This window comes from Barbus barbus (assembly GCF_936440315.1).
Source record: "Barbus barbus genome assembly, chromosome: 11".
In the NCBI taxonomy this organism is placed as follows: Eukaryota; Metazoa; Chordata; class Actinopteri; order Cypriniformes; family Cyprinidae; genus Barbus; species Barbus barbus.
Genome location: NC_136739.1, coordinates 477,717 through 493,179, shown reverse-complemented (window position 1 = coordinate 493,179; position 15,463 = coordinate 477,717). Strand labels below are relative to the sequence as shown.

The 15,463-nt window shown below is 38.5% G+C and overlaps 1 protein-coding gene across 1 annotated transcript in view; it reads right to left on the bottom strand.

Moving 5' to 3' along the window:
• LOC306877166 (immunoglobulin superfamily member 3-like) overlaps window positions 1–15,463 on the bottom strand; it is a 142,873-nt gene that overhangs the window by 114,399 nt on the left and 13,011 nt on the right. The gene's annotated exons all lie outside the window — the stretch shown is intronic.

Below are 15,463 nucleotides of genomic sequence, written 5' to 3'. Positions count from 1 at the left end.
GCATCTATCGCTAAGAAAATATGCTAAGTGCAAATAGCTATAGATTCCATTTACACTGTTAAAATAGCAGGACTTTTTGCCATTTATACTACTCATTGCAAATAGTGGCAATTATCTGCACCTCAGTATCGTAGTACATTATAAAACAGTACGCAATAATAACTTCTTGAGTGTAAATTATAATTTTAATTCTAATTATTAAATGGATGCCACCTTATTGGGACAAAAGCCCTCCCTACACCTACCCAATACTTTATTTTCAACTTTTTTATTATTTCCTTCATTTTTATTGAAAATAAATGCTTTTCTGATGTGATCTGAAATTTAAAAAAGGGACCAAAAAAAAAAGTTTGCAAAAGGCGGATTCGAACCCGGGTCGATTGCGTCAAAATGACTATCCACTAGAGCTGACAACAGCCAACCATCTTGTAGTTCTGACTAGCCCAATCACACACTGGTGGGCGGAGTTACTGAAAGTGGCCTCTGCCAACAAGGCAGGCTATTCGCACTTAGTGTAAAATACACACTCCGTTTAATTTTTGACTTATAATGGTATTATTTTTAATTAGGTGAACCATAACCAGTCAAAAGGTATTTCTCAATAATCTAGTTATAATTTTGATAAAAAATGCACTCCTGTCTGATAAGAAAACCTTCAAGTTTTGAGTGCTTGAGATGTGTTTGTGTACGTGTGGAGTCACAGAAGCAAGTGGCCTTCAGCCAAGAGGCCCATTATACAGTAAACAGCCACTCAATAGAATCACCTTTAAAGAAACACACACGCTGTCTGCTGCGATCAAAACACTTACACTGTAAAAACTACAATTACCACAAATCAAAGGTCAAAGTGCCAGCAAATCATAATCTGTTTCTGTAAACACACTCAGCTCAGGTATACATATAAAAATAAGCCCACCTAGCAAGAGACGTGCCTAAACAGACCAAAGACCTAAATTAAGTGTTCATTAGGTATGTTTGGACTGGGAAAATAATGCTGTTGAACTGGACAGGTTTTGAAGTGGAAAATCTTCTCTCCAAGCAAGCAGATGAAGAAATTAGTTGACCGATTACTGAAACTAAAGATGGTCTCATTTATGAAAAAAACTAGAATAAAACAAGCAATACACAGGACCGAAGACAAATGGCATTATAAACTTTTAACAGCATTTTGGTGCAGATGAGTGAACGGTAGCAATATGTGAATAGCAGATGCAGAACACTCCCTAGAGAATGTAATCTGGCCATTTTAGTGCAATTTAATGGGTTTCATGTGTGAAAGTGGCAATTATTCATCTTTGTGTGTATATAAAGTTTTTATTTTCCTGTAAAAGTATAGCATACTACGTTTATATTCTTGAATATTTGGAGAATATATCTGGAAAATGGACTTTATGTTAAAAGGCATGATCTACCTATAAATACATATACATACATATCAGTGCTGTCAAACGATTAATCGCATCCAAAATAAATGTTTGTTTACATAATATATGTGTGTGTGTACGGTGTATGTTTATTATGTATATATAAATACACACACATGCATGTATACATTTAAGAAAAATATGTTTATATATTAAATATATTTATATATGATATAATTTATACATTTATATTGAATATAAATATATACATGCAAATACATGTAAATATTTTCTAAACATATGCAGTATGTGTGTGTATTTATATATGCATAATAAATATAAACAGTACACATGCATATATAATGTAAACAAACTTTTATTTTTTTATTTAAAGTGTAAAAGTATCTATGTACTAATTGATTCTCTCAAGCCGCCGCGAGACACACAAGTGGCATTATTTCTTATTTTCAGATGCTTTACAGCATCTCTGAGACAGCCACAACACCTCCTCTGTGAGAATAAAGAGAGTTCTGTACAGAATAAAAGATGTTAACCAATAAACTAACATCGTCCTATAGCCTGCCTGAGTTTGACAAAAGCGTAGCATAAAGGAAGACAAGTGTGAACATTTGGAGTTGAGAGAACAGCGAGAAAGTCATTCCTCGGATGTCATTGTCCAATCTGTAACAGAAAAGAGATGCAGCCCATCTGCTAGCGCGTCCCGTCTGGTGTGGATCTGTGACGATGAGTGAGTGTGTGTGGGTGAACGCTCCCCACGCCTCAGAAGAGACGTCAGTGATTTAATTACGTCTAAATATGCACACGCATCTGCATCTCCGGGCCATCCTGTAGTGAACTGAAAGTGGCTTTTATCACTTTCCTTCCCTCTCGTAACCCCTGTACTCCCACACACGCCTGTGCTTTCCTACACACTCAAAAACCCCACTCAAACAGCATCCTAGTGCTACGTCAGTATACAGCTCTACAGGACGGCAGCAGACAGCTGGGTTATCTCGACTGCGCTGCGCTGTGGCACAACCATGCACATGGGAATAATTTACACTTCCCAAGGTGATCTGATGTTTGTCATGCCCTGCGTTTCTCTCTCTCTCCATGACATCCGGCTCTGTAGGAGACGCTCTGCCAACCTGGCTCCCCATAAACACCTTCATGTGCAGTAAACGGTTGTCTTCAGTCAGAATTACAGCTCGACAATAGAGCCAAACTAGCCTCAAAGAGCCAGGCATGACAATAACTGACTATAAAGATGGGAAGCCTGATGACCGCCTAGATATAAAGGAATTGAAGATTATGTACAAATGGGGATGATAAAAACTGCTTTATTATTATTATTATTATCTGCAGTACTACCAATATTATGACTTTTCAAACTTAGCATACTGTATTAAATTATATTATAAAACAAAACAAAATAAATGTGCTTCAAAATATCTTTCTTATAATAACTAATAGCTTCAAATAAAATTCCTAATACCTTTTTAAAGGCTTCTTCACAAATATATATATATCCCCTAAATACATATTAAAGATTTCTACTACCATTCAAAAGTTTTGGTTCAGTAAGATTTTTATTTTATATCCATAAAACCATTAAATTTCCTAAAGTGACAGTAAAGGCATTAATAATGTTAGAAATTATTTCTATTTCAAATAAATGCTGTTCTTTTGAACTTTCTATTCATCAAAAATCATGATTTTCCAAAAGCATTAAGCAGCACAAGTGTTTTTAACATTGATAATAATATTATGCTTCTTGAGCAGATCATTCATGTAACACTAATGACTGCTAAAACAAAATTCAGCTTTGCCACCACAGGAATTAATTATATCTAAAATATATTACATATACAGAAAACGATTATTTTAAATTGTGATAATATTTCAATTCAATATTTCATAATATTACTATTTTAATTTTAAAAAAATCAATACCAATATAAATCAAATATTCAGCCTTGGTCAGAATAAGGACGAGAGTGTATATCTTTTGAATAGAAGTGTATATTATCTGGAGGAATTACAGTACAAAACCCTTCATACGCTGCAAAGCAACCAGCCAATCACTGACCACATTATGCTTTTTTGCGTGTAGTAACCATCATCAGACAGTCAGTTAACTGGCATTCTGCACCTTTAACTCTAATGCTAGCACCAAACTAACTCGGACTTCCTTACATTCCCACAGAACCTTAAAAATGCACTCTTCTTTGCACTTCATATCTGTGTTTTGGTATTCTCATTTCAAGCATCTTCCTTATTGAAGATGTGACCCCTGGTCTGTCTGCTGAAGTTTCGCTTCCCTGTTCCAAAGTCCTCAGAGCCACTGTTCAGGAGTCTGAGACTCAAAGACTGTCTGGGAGACATTTCCCCTGAAAACCAGACTTCACCTGTCAGCACAGACCACTGCAAGAGTACGGACTGCTACATAGTTCACCATGCACATCTCATTCTAAACAAAGACTCCACAGGGTCATTTATGTCCACTAGTAAAAAATGCCGTCTCATCATTTCAAAGAAAAGTCTTTACAGTACAGTATGTGGTTATGTATGTGGTTCTTAAGTGCGTCAGGGTCCATTTTGCAGTTCTGGCACGGCTGGAGTAACAAGCTCTGTCATTCAACGGATGAAAGCGACAGCCTGCTAGACCATGAGCCATCAGTCTGATTTCAGCAGGATGAAGTTTTCATTTGGCATTAAATCCAGAGACATTCCGGAGATATTTAACTGGAACATTCATGTCAGGCTCATTCCTCTTTTTGAGCTCGGCTGATGAAAGCAGCGTTTCCATGTGGGTCACAGAAGACTTCCCCAGAATAACCAGCTCTGCAGCATTAAATATGGATCACATACTGTATAAAACACCATGCGCTTCTAACAACACGTGCTCTCTCTCTCTCTCCTGCAGAGGAGGATGAGTTTTGTCTGTTTCAAATACATTTTAATACCAGTTTACAGTACTTTAATAAAGCACACCACAGGAGCTTTTGGTCCTCTGGGTGCTAAGCACGAGAGAGCAAGACATTTCATAAAAGTTTTATTTCACCTAGCTTCTAAATCACGGTCCTGAGCAACCTTATACTTTTGACAACAATACAATCTCACTAAACTGTTTAAACTCTCATCCAGCATTACTAATCTGAATTCCTGCTAATTAGTAGTGTAAACTAATCACATAGAGCCTATTATTATTGTATTATTTTTAGTGAAGAGATTTGTTCCTTAATTATTTTAGTAGTCTACTTCTTTAGTACTTATTTATAGTATAACAGCCCTGGGGCAGTCGTGGCCTAATGGATAGAGTTGGACTTGTAACCTGAAGCTTGTGGGTTCGAGTCTCAGGTCCGGCAGGGATTGTAGGTGGGGGAGTGAATAACCAACACTGTCTCCACCCTCAACACCACGACTGAGGTGCCCTTGAGCAAATGATTACTTCATTTTTATTGTTCGGTAAACTGTCCCTTTAAACTAACATAAAACTCTGTAAATATTCTACACGTCAATCTAATAACAATATAATTACTTGCATTTCAACTCTTCATTGATTCAGTCAGTCAGTTGTTAGGCAAAGATTTTTTTGGCACATTTTTTCCAATATCGCACACCCCTACTAGGAACTAACCCTGAACCTAACCCTAGCCCATGTAGTTACCTTATATTACCAGTACTTTCTTAGGTATGTACACTTTAAGTACACTGTAAGTGCAAGTAAGTACACATGCTGTAAAATAAAGTGCAACCCAGAAAATTTTACACATTTATTTATATTAAAACTGAATGCCATGAAAATAATTTGGATACTGTATTTGACAAATGAAAGCACTGAATAGGAATTAGTTCTCAATTCCCAACCATAATTATTACTACACAAATCGCTGTAAAGAGAGTCCCACGGGAACAAATGAACAGAACAAAACCACTTTAAAACTGACAACAATTAAAAACAGAAGACAATGTGAGTAGATAATAGACAAAGTGAGCCAACTAGATCAAATGCGGTCAAAGCAGCAAACATCAAAAGAAAACCTGTCTAAATACAAGAACGAGTGAGGAAGACAATGCAGGAGGAGACTACAGTCTAGTCTTTAGTCAGCACTAAAGTCTCTGATAAATACTGGTACATGAGAGACAACCACTTTCCCAAGCCTGCTGTTTGTCCTGCTTTAATTGCCTCTCTCACACGGAGTCCAAAAGCACTTTAATGGAGCCGCTGTGTATACAGACACAAGCCATGATGCCGTGTCTCACGGCCCAAGAGAGTAACGCAAAAACCCTCAAAAGATGCACAGCTCTGATGCTTAACAGGACACACACACGGAGCAAATTGGCCTAGACCATTACCACCATCACCACACCTCACAAACTCCAAACCCAGCGGAGCAATTACCAAAACCTCTTCTGCTCATTTGATGCAGGCCAGAGTGTAAGCACTTCCTCACAAGGAGAGCAAAAAAGGGGCTTGGCGGGAAACCACAGCCAATTAGAGGAGGATGTAGCGAGGCAAATGACCAGAAGAGGAGATCATATTGAGCATTTGGCAACACACAATCCAATTTCTTTTGTCTGTGTGAGACACAGATCTCATTTTTTTTAGAGCAGTGTGAACACAAAAAAATCCAATCTTTTCAATCCGATTTGTGCGGCTTTGATATGTGATCCTTGATCCGATTAGGTGTTCAGTTCATGGCCATGTGACCTGACCGTGAACCATCAGATTGGAATTGAATGGTTTCTTTAACGCCAATTTTATTTGTTATGTACACATAAGCAGTGCACATGACTTGCTGATGTTGTAAACGTGCAAATGGGGTTGCGTTCATGCTGGCTGTCTGTTCGAGTCTGCAGTAAATGTAAAGTGAACAATAGCAAACATATTAAAACATAAATAAATAGGATTGGAGTTGAGCTTTAAAAGGAGCAAATCAAATGAAAACTGTCACTATCTACTCACTCTCATGTCATTTTAAACTTATATTTTTGACATTTTTACATTTCCTGTTTTGTGATTGTCACTTCACTTCTACATACAGTAATACTTTAAGGTGCTGGCTTTCTGTCTGTTATCTAAAAGCTGAGCTGAACCAGAAAGTGACAAACAGCTTTTTGATACGTTTAAGGTTTAACGGAGCTCGGATGAGTAAAATCCAGATTTAAGAAGCCTGTCCCGACTGGAGATAAGGAACTTGGGACTAATGAGGTTTCACAGGAGAGGTGCAAGATTAGAGTCATATAAAACAAGGAAGTCTGAGCCCATGCATCTAGTTACCGTGCCAAAATACATAAACAACCTATTGGCTACTGAGTGCATTTCTGAGATCGTAATTAGACCAACATTAAAGCAATAAAATAGGCTACATTATCCAGATGCCTTGCCTTTCTTGATACAGCACTAGTTTAAAGCATTCAATTTGCACCAAAACTCACGCAGAGAACACGCGATCATGCAGGATACACATGCACACTTCACAAGATCTCAACACGATTCAACTAAGTTTGCAGGGTTTGTGAAATTGAATGTTCCTTAGTCATTCAAAGATTTGTTTATATGATATAAATGTGTATTTGCTGAATGCTGACGGCAAACGAGAAAGTATTATAAATGTTTGCCTTTCTATTACTAATAATATAAAAGCAATCGTTATAATACTTTTTGTATCCATTACAATCCCTTTGTTTAACTGTTCTATCTGATTATTAGACTTCTATCCGTGTTAGACAGAACTGTTAATGACGACGGCAAACAAGAGGGATAATGTGAGCACTGTGCGCTCAGACGCTGCCGTTATCAGCACCGTCAAAATAAAAGTCCTGCCTCGAACACAAGGGCCAAACAGAAAAACTTATCGGCCAATGCCGATATTTGAAAAATACCAAATATCGGCCTTGGTGATATATCGGTCGACAACTACGACAACTACTAAAGACAGAACAAACAAATGAATAAACAAAAAAAATGTATTGAATAAAAGAGAATGAACAAACAAATTTATAAAAAATATAGAAAATCTTGTTTTCATAACTAGCTAACAAAGTATAAGGAATGCCCCCAATTAGCCAAGTAAACGTGTTTGTGAGAGAGTGTGAAAGAGAAAAGCATATGCGCGGCCTCTTCCAGGACAGGACAGGGACTCCAGTCAGCACCTCAGCTGTGCCGCGTAAAAAAACAACAACACCGGTCTTTTAGTACAGGCAGACGGGGGGGTGGCACACTGCTTCCTGTGTGTGTGCGCGTGAGCAGCTGGAGGCACAGCTGTACTGGTGTGTGTGTGTCGATGAATCGGTTTCTAAAAAGTATTAACTATATTTAAGAATGGAAGTTCCTGTAAACTGTCCAATGGCAGGGAGAAAGGGGTCTGTGGGCTACAGCCCCGATGGAAGGACAGGAAATGAGTAGTAAGACAGCATGCTCTGGGTTTGATTAGATCAATACAAAACCATTCAGCGAGCAAGACATGACCACAGCAGTCCTGATGTCTGCTCTGTGGGGATGTCAGAAGAGGAGAATCCTGGCCTTGTTGCTCTGTTGAGAGGGTTGTGGTAAGACTAAATTACGGTGGCCCAGTAGTGCACAACACAACAAAACCTCCACAACACAACAGAAACAAAACATAGCGCAACGAATTTAGCACAACACAACGGAAACAAGTGACAAAGCAATGAAATTAGCAGAACAGAAACAAACCACAACACAATGAAATTAGCACAAAATAGTGGAATCAAAACATAACAGAAACAAGTCACAATGCAACAAAATTAGCACAACACAATGAAAACAAGCCACAACACAACGAAATTAGCACAACGCAACAGAAACAAGTCGCAACGCAGTGGAAACAAGCCACAATGGAAACAAGCCACAACGTAACGAAATTAGCACACAACAACAAAATTAGTCCAATGCGTTGTTTTGTGGCGATTTCGTTGCGTTGTGCTTATGCACTACTGGGCTACCATACTAAAGGCCCATTCACACAAAGATGATAATAATATCTATATTATTATCATCCACACCAAGTACAATAATGTTCTGTTTATTATAAGCACACGCTGTATATGATATCTGATATCTTTCCTCTGTGCTGTTATCGTTATAGCTGTGGACTCTGCTATTTTTTTTTTCTTTTTCATTTAGAAAGACTTAAATCAAAACTATATCTTTATCATTATAGTTATCAGTCTTAAGGCTCTGTTCTAATATCATTTTAAGGCATCATAGGTGTGATCCCAAGGTGAAAGCTATGCAGTGTAATTACGAGATGCCTTCTAAGATGCCTTCTTTTAGATAAGAATAATCTCTGATAAGAATGCATGGTTAGGCTCAAAATAGGAGACAAAGCTATATTCAGAAAGGTAATCTAGGGACAGAATGGTGTGTGAGAGGGTCATATGCAGATGTAGAGTCTGGAGAAAAAGATGTATCATGTAATATCCTGAGGGGGAGACAGGCTGCATGGTTTGTAGGCTAGAGAACAGAACAGGCCAGCAGGAAGTACACAGGAAGGTACACAAAGCTTCATAATGAACCAAAGGAAGTAAAATGTCTGTGAATCAGAAGATTGTAGGACCACAGAGCAGTCAGAAAACACGTTGCCTGTAGACCATGGATGTAATTTGTGAAGCTGCTGGTTGCGGGCACTGGGTCGGGGCAAAAATGCATCCTAGCAGAAAAATAAAGTGCACGTGAGACATTAGGACAAACGGTGTGTCTTTAGGCACAATTCACTTCATCAATAAATCACCATAGTAGCATTTTTTAAGTTAATGCATGCTGGCCTCTTTCTTTCAGTCTTCGATTCACTTCCATCACACTGGCAGTCAATGGACTTGTGCCTCCAAGCAGTAGCGTACATCCCCGGAAAGGCTATTTAAATGAAAAATGAACGGCCTCATACACCGAGCTGCACCCAGCCAGTCGAAAAAACGATTTGAAAATGGAAGACATTCATTTCTGGGTGTGTGGAGCCATATTTACAATATATGCAAAGCTACTCCATCTTTATTCCCCACCCCTCCAGCGCTTTCATTGTGCTGTTTTGTCAGGCCCTCAGTCTCGGGATACTACTTTTTTTTTTCCTTGAGCTCATAAATCCATTTCATATGTTGAATTTCTTTCAGTTTTTTTACTCTGTTTTTTGCAAAAGCGCATTTTAATGGGATTTGCATTCTGAGTGTGACATCATTTCAGAAACATCACTGCTCAAGGCTCTTAAAATGAGACAAAATATCCCCATAAACTCCAACAGCCCTGTTGATATTATTTAAATGAATTAAATGCAATAAGACCGACTCTGAAAAGGAGGCCCTAAGGAATGCAAGCGGTTTTAGACCTCATTCTAATTGTGTACTGGTGCATTGTGGGATGGTTTTCACAATTTGATACATTTCTGGAGTGCTGTCTGCCAGGCAAGAGAGTAAGTCTCTCTTTAGATGGGCAAACAAGAACCACTGTAGGACAGAAAACACGGCGCCTTTCTGTCGGACCAGTTCTTAAAGGGAAGACCACAGAAACAAAGCATGGATGATCTGGCTCTACATCACAAATTCAACTATCATGGACAAGAGAAACATTATGACAAAGTGAGACTGTGAGATGAATGATGGGATTACATATTCCTCTTGCATTATCAACACACTATTTTCCGGTTTAATATTGTAAAGCTGCTTTGACACAATCTGTATTGAATAAAGCTCTGTATAAATAAAGGTGCCTTGACTAGATGTATTCCAGGACAATGGGTGCAATATACACATTTAAAAGGATAGTTCACTCAAACAGCACAGTAAAATTGTCATTTACTCATCCTAATATCATTCCAAATTTACTGTCTTCCATAAAACACCAAAGACATTTAGCATAATGTACAAGCTGTTATATTCCATATATTGAAAGTAGATAGGGACTAGATGTGTTTTATTTGATCAAAATACAACAGCTTAGTGTGAGGAACAAATATAAATGTCACATTATTTACTGAAAATCCTATTTTCCATTCCTTTCCATTGTACACTAACATGGAGAATCTTGGGCCTTTTAAGAAATGAATTTTTATTTAAGATGCATTAAATTGATCAAAAGTGACAGTAGACAATTATAATACAACAAAAGTTATTTTTTAAATAAACACTGTTGTTTTGAATTCTCTATTCATCAAAAAAAACGCATAACAGGAGTAAATTACATTTGAAAATATTCTAAAATAGAAAATAGCTAAACAGCTTTTAGTCTGATCCTTTATTATTGTTCATCGGAAAGAAAAAAAAATACAACACAATGCTTCATTGCTTATTTTAATAAAAAAAAATAAGAAAACCAACAAAATACCATATGGTCCAACCAACATGCAAAAAGACATATAGCCTACAAAATTGAGCAGAGATCCGCAGATTCTCACGACTATGTACTCCAACATCAAGAAGATGTTGTTAAAATCTAAAAAGTATTTTTTCCATAATTTGCCAGAACTTGTCAGATTTTTAAATCATGGACATTCTTTAAGTCATTGACCCATAAATAACTACTTCAATGTTCAAATAAAAGAAAAAGAAACTCATACGGATTTCAAAAGACAAGAGGTTGAGTACAGACTTCTCATTTTGAGATGAATTATCCTTTTAAGAACATAACACCCATATACTCCTTCAAGAGCTGCTCTGTTGGTGCTTGAAGAGCCGGTAAGCAGACTGACTTCAGTCAGCAAGAAGATTGTGGCAAATTTAGGTCCGCACACGACTGCTCATAAAAATGTCATCACTTGAAGTGCTAAACATATGTTCAGGGGAGCTGATGCAACCTAAAACGAAGTCAAACACCATATTATATCCTTTCAGACAGAGCAACACTCTTGGTTTCTATTCCCCTTGTTTTTTCTGCTCACAAGCCCTCTTTTTTCTTCCCTCTTCGTTCGTTCAGCCCGTGACCACATGTGAGAATCCCCGCTGCTTGTGTCTGTCTCAGAGATCTTTGAACCCTTTCAGCGAGGTTTAACAGGCTCAGAGAGACTTCAAAGTGAAACGACGGCTCACGTAGGCTGAAAATGAGGTCCTAAATCCCTCATCAGAGGCGTTCGACCTACGTTCTGACCATAGCTGCCTGTCCTAACACGGCATTAACCCACATCTAATATCTAGTTTCACCTGCTCCGCTTCTGCTGCATATATAAATCTACTCAACCCACTGTGCCGTCGAACTGTTCCCTTCTATCTAGCTTGTGATTGCTGGACTCGGAGCTCCAGCGCCCCATTGAGAGTGGGAACCAGGACAAACGTTCACACGGGACGGCTGTGTGCGGATTATGCACACGACAAAGATAAGGGGAATAAAGGACTAAGCCGTGAGAAGCATGCCACATTTCCTCCACAGAGGCACAATCTCACTGCTTCATTATAATGTGACACCATCTTAAAGCAGCTATGGATAATCCCACTTCTTGTGCACCTCGGCGTGTCTGGGACTCACCATAACTCACGCAAGTTAACAAGAAAGCCCTGTTTCTGTGTCAGACACTCCCTCTTAGGTGCACGTCACTTCAAACGCTCCCATGATACAAGCTCCAAAACCTCCTTAGTTAACCTCCTTTGCCATGTTCCAACAGCGTTTTATCCATGCACGAGAGAAAAGAGCAAATGCACAAACGTGCTCGCACAAAGTGGTGCGTTGCGCTTGAATAAACACCTGTGACGCCAGACACGGCTGGCCGAGAAGGATAACAAGCATGGGGCAGAAAATCCACCGGACGTGCTCCACTTAAATCAAACAGAGTCGAGGACAGACACACACAGACACCCTCCAGGAACGTGCAATTACCATAAAAATCACTCTCGCTCTACAATATAGTCATAATAATACCCGAGAGCTTTATCTTTCAACCCAGCAGGCACAGACACTGTAAATGTCATAGTTGGTGATAAACCAAGTCAGACAGCAGAGGCCCCTTCGTAAGACTCTTGTTGAGGCCTGAACGCACCTCTCAACACAAGTGGCTTTGACCTCCACATGACAAGCATTGCAAATAGCATCATGGAAGAGATATTTTACAAGGTTGCTAGTAACAATGGGTCAGGGTGGTTCACTGGTGAGGTTGACTAATTTGTAGAGATTTTTTTTCCTTTGCTGTGCTACAAAGTATGCGGTTACAGCATCCTAAAACACTGGTTACAGATGCTGAAGTCGTCTCGAGTAGTGGCGTCTCTAAATTTAAGTGCTTTAAAATCAATGCAGTTAAAGCTACCGAAGTGCTTCAATATTTACAGTCTTCAGACAATAAAGGTCTTGAAATTTGTAGACTTTATATCTTCTGCTGTTCCCCTGTTATTGTCTCTGCTATTTTGATAAGTATGGTTGTTCTTTCAGCAAAAAAATGAAGCCTTATTTCCTTATTTACATACCGTTCAAATGGCAAGTTCAAACTGAGTACGATTTATTTTGTTTTTGAAGTTTCAGTAAGCATGCATTAAATTGATCAAAAGTGACAGTAAAGACACTTATGTAACAAACGATTTTTATTTCTAATAAATGCTGTTCTTTTAACAACATGTTTTCGTTAAAATAGAAAACTTTTAAATTGTAATAATACTCACAAAATTACTGTTTTTCTGTAGCATTTACTTCACCACAAAATCCTTCATGTCGTTCCAAACCTGGATGACTTACTTTCTTCCACACAACACAAAATAAGATATTTTTAAGAACTTTTTTTCTCTATGCAAAATACACCGGACCTCACTGGTTTTCATTGTACTGACAAAAACAATATGGACATGGAACATTTGGAACAACATGAGGATGTAATATAGCAAGAAAGCAGGAAGTATGATATACATACCACATTATATGCAGTGACAGCGCTCACTTAATGATACGGCACGCAGATTGTCTGGTAATCATTGGTTGCACATCACAAGGCCAGCAGCAAACAGGGTAAATGCTTGTAAATTGTTTGACTACTGCATTCAGATTGATGCGTATGTGACACTGAACACGGGTCTCAGATGAAACAGGTCAAGAGTGAGCGTGCTAGCCGATTCCCTGTTTATGTGAAAGAAGGGGAATATAATGTAATGTATATAATGGAGCCGGTCAGTGAAGTGTTGAGCGAATGAGGCCAAGGGGTCTCCGGTCAACACTGCAGTGCTAGGCTCTCTCAGCTACTGACCTCCTGTTAAACAGAGGCTCACGCACTACCAAATTAATTTATTTCCACACTATTTCCTAAAAGGCCATTTCCTCCAGGCCTCAGCTGCAGGGAACCCAGATGAATGGAAAAACCAAGTGGCAGGAAATCGGTCATATGTCTTCTGGATTCATCATCAACAGGAAGATGGACCACTGTACCACCATTACCCTCAAAACACGACCAGGCATAGATGCACAGAAGGAAAGAGGCATTTATAGACATACAGTAGAGCCTTGAACAACATACATGAATGATGGTCAGGTCATTCAACAATCATTGTTTTCTTTGTTTTATTAGTTTGAACATTTTTAGCGTGGCTTTAATTTAAGAGCTTCAACAACATGCCATGTTTTGGCTATTCGACAATATATATATATATATAAACTTTGTGAATAAAATAGAATAAATAAAAATCTATATTTATAAGTGCTGCAAGCTAATTTAGGCATCGCAACATTATAATATACAGTATAAAAAAATACATATTAATTTTGCTAAGGATTGCATTTAACAGTGTTATTAAATGTTCTGTGTTTTAAATAGATTACTTTTATCATCATATAGGAGTTAATCTAAATGCAAAAACAGGTGAAAATGAGCACACCAAAGCAAAGATCAAATATGGAATGATTCCAATTAGATTCCAGCAACAATCAATGTGTCTGCAAATTTGAACAAAAACATTAATCTGACAGGTTTGGACAAAACCAGTCAGTTTTGTCTGCTTTTTAAACCCACCGACTAGTCTATTCTGAAATTGTTGTTTAGCTCAGCCCTAATACATGCATATGTAAGTGCACAGCACTTGTGAAGAAAGCCCCCTGCATTAGGCACTGAAGTCTGCATTAGAGTGTGCTTTTTAAAATGCTGATGCATTAGCCAATGTGAGGCAAAAAAGCACTTATAAGGCCGACACGGACAAGCCAGTCATTAGGACTGAGCATTCTGCCCCTTCCTCCTTAATGGATGTATCACACAAACAGAAGAGTAAAGGCTATTCTGTGGCCCGTCCCTGTAATTGGCAACAGTTTAGCCCTCCACAGCCACTCCATCTTTGGTTTCAAAAGGAAGCCTGCTGCTGCACACAATAGGTGAGAGAGCTGGCCTCTGTTTAACACAGATTCATTTCTTTCAAGAGACGAGCACGCTGTGAACCTATAGTTACCCATTCAGAGTATTTTCAGCGCTGAAGCAAAAGTATCGACCCTGAAGATAAGACAGTTCATGGATTTTGCAGTTAGCTGTTTATTGTAGCTCTACGAAGCTCTTTTCCCTTTGTTGGGCCGAGGCGGTTCTCCTCTGGACTCTGGGTCGGGTCTTAGAGGAATCAGAGTGCTTGTGCTGCCTTTATGGACACACAAACGATATGAACTGAACAGTATCCTTGGGACACGGAAACAGGTGGTGCTGGATACTACGGTCCACTACACTGCATGTGAACAAGCACAGGACACCTGACGCTCAACATGACTCAAAATTACAACGGTCCTAAATACAATTAAAAGCTCTGATTCAAAACATGTGTGTGACTGCACAAGCGATGCCTTTCACACAGATGCAAACAGTTACATATGATGGATACTAAAACACAGAAGAAGCTGGAGTCAGGGGCAAAGGTCCAGCGCATGGGCAATCCCATATATCAGTCCAGTCCTGATTTATGGTACACGGTCCTGAGCAAGCCAATGTTTACTAGGGCTGCATGATTAATCGAAATCTTTTGTTTGCTCTAACGTGCATTTGGGAGTACTTGACCAAAAAAAGAAAAAAAAGCAAAGCCTTAAGGGCTCCTTCCCTTTTGTGTCAAAAAGGTTTGATGATTTTGATGCAATGTTTACAATTGATATTCTTATTATATTAATTGTTTTATTGTATTTGTATTATTTTGTATTGTATTTATTATATTTC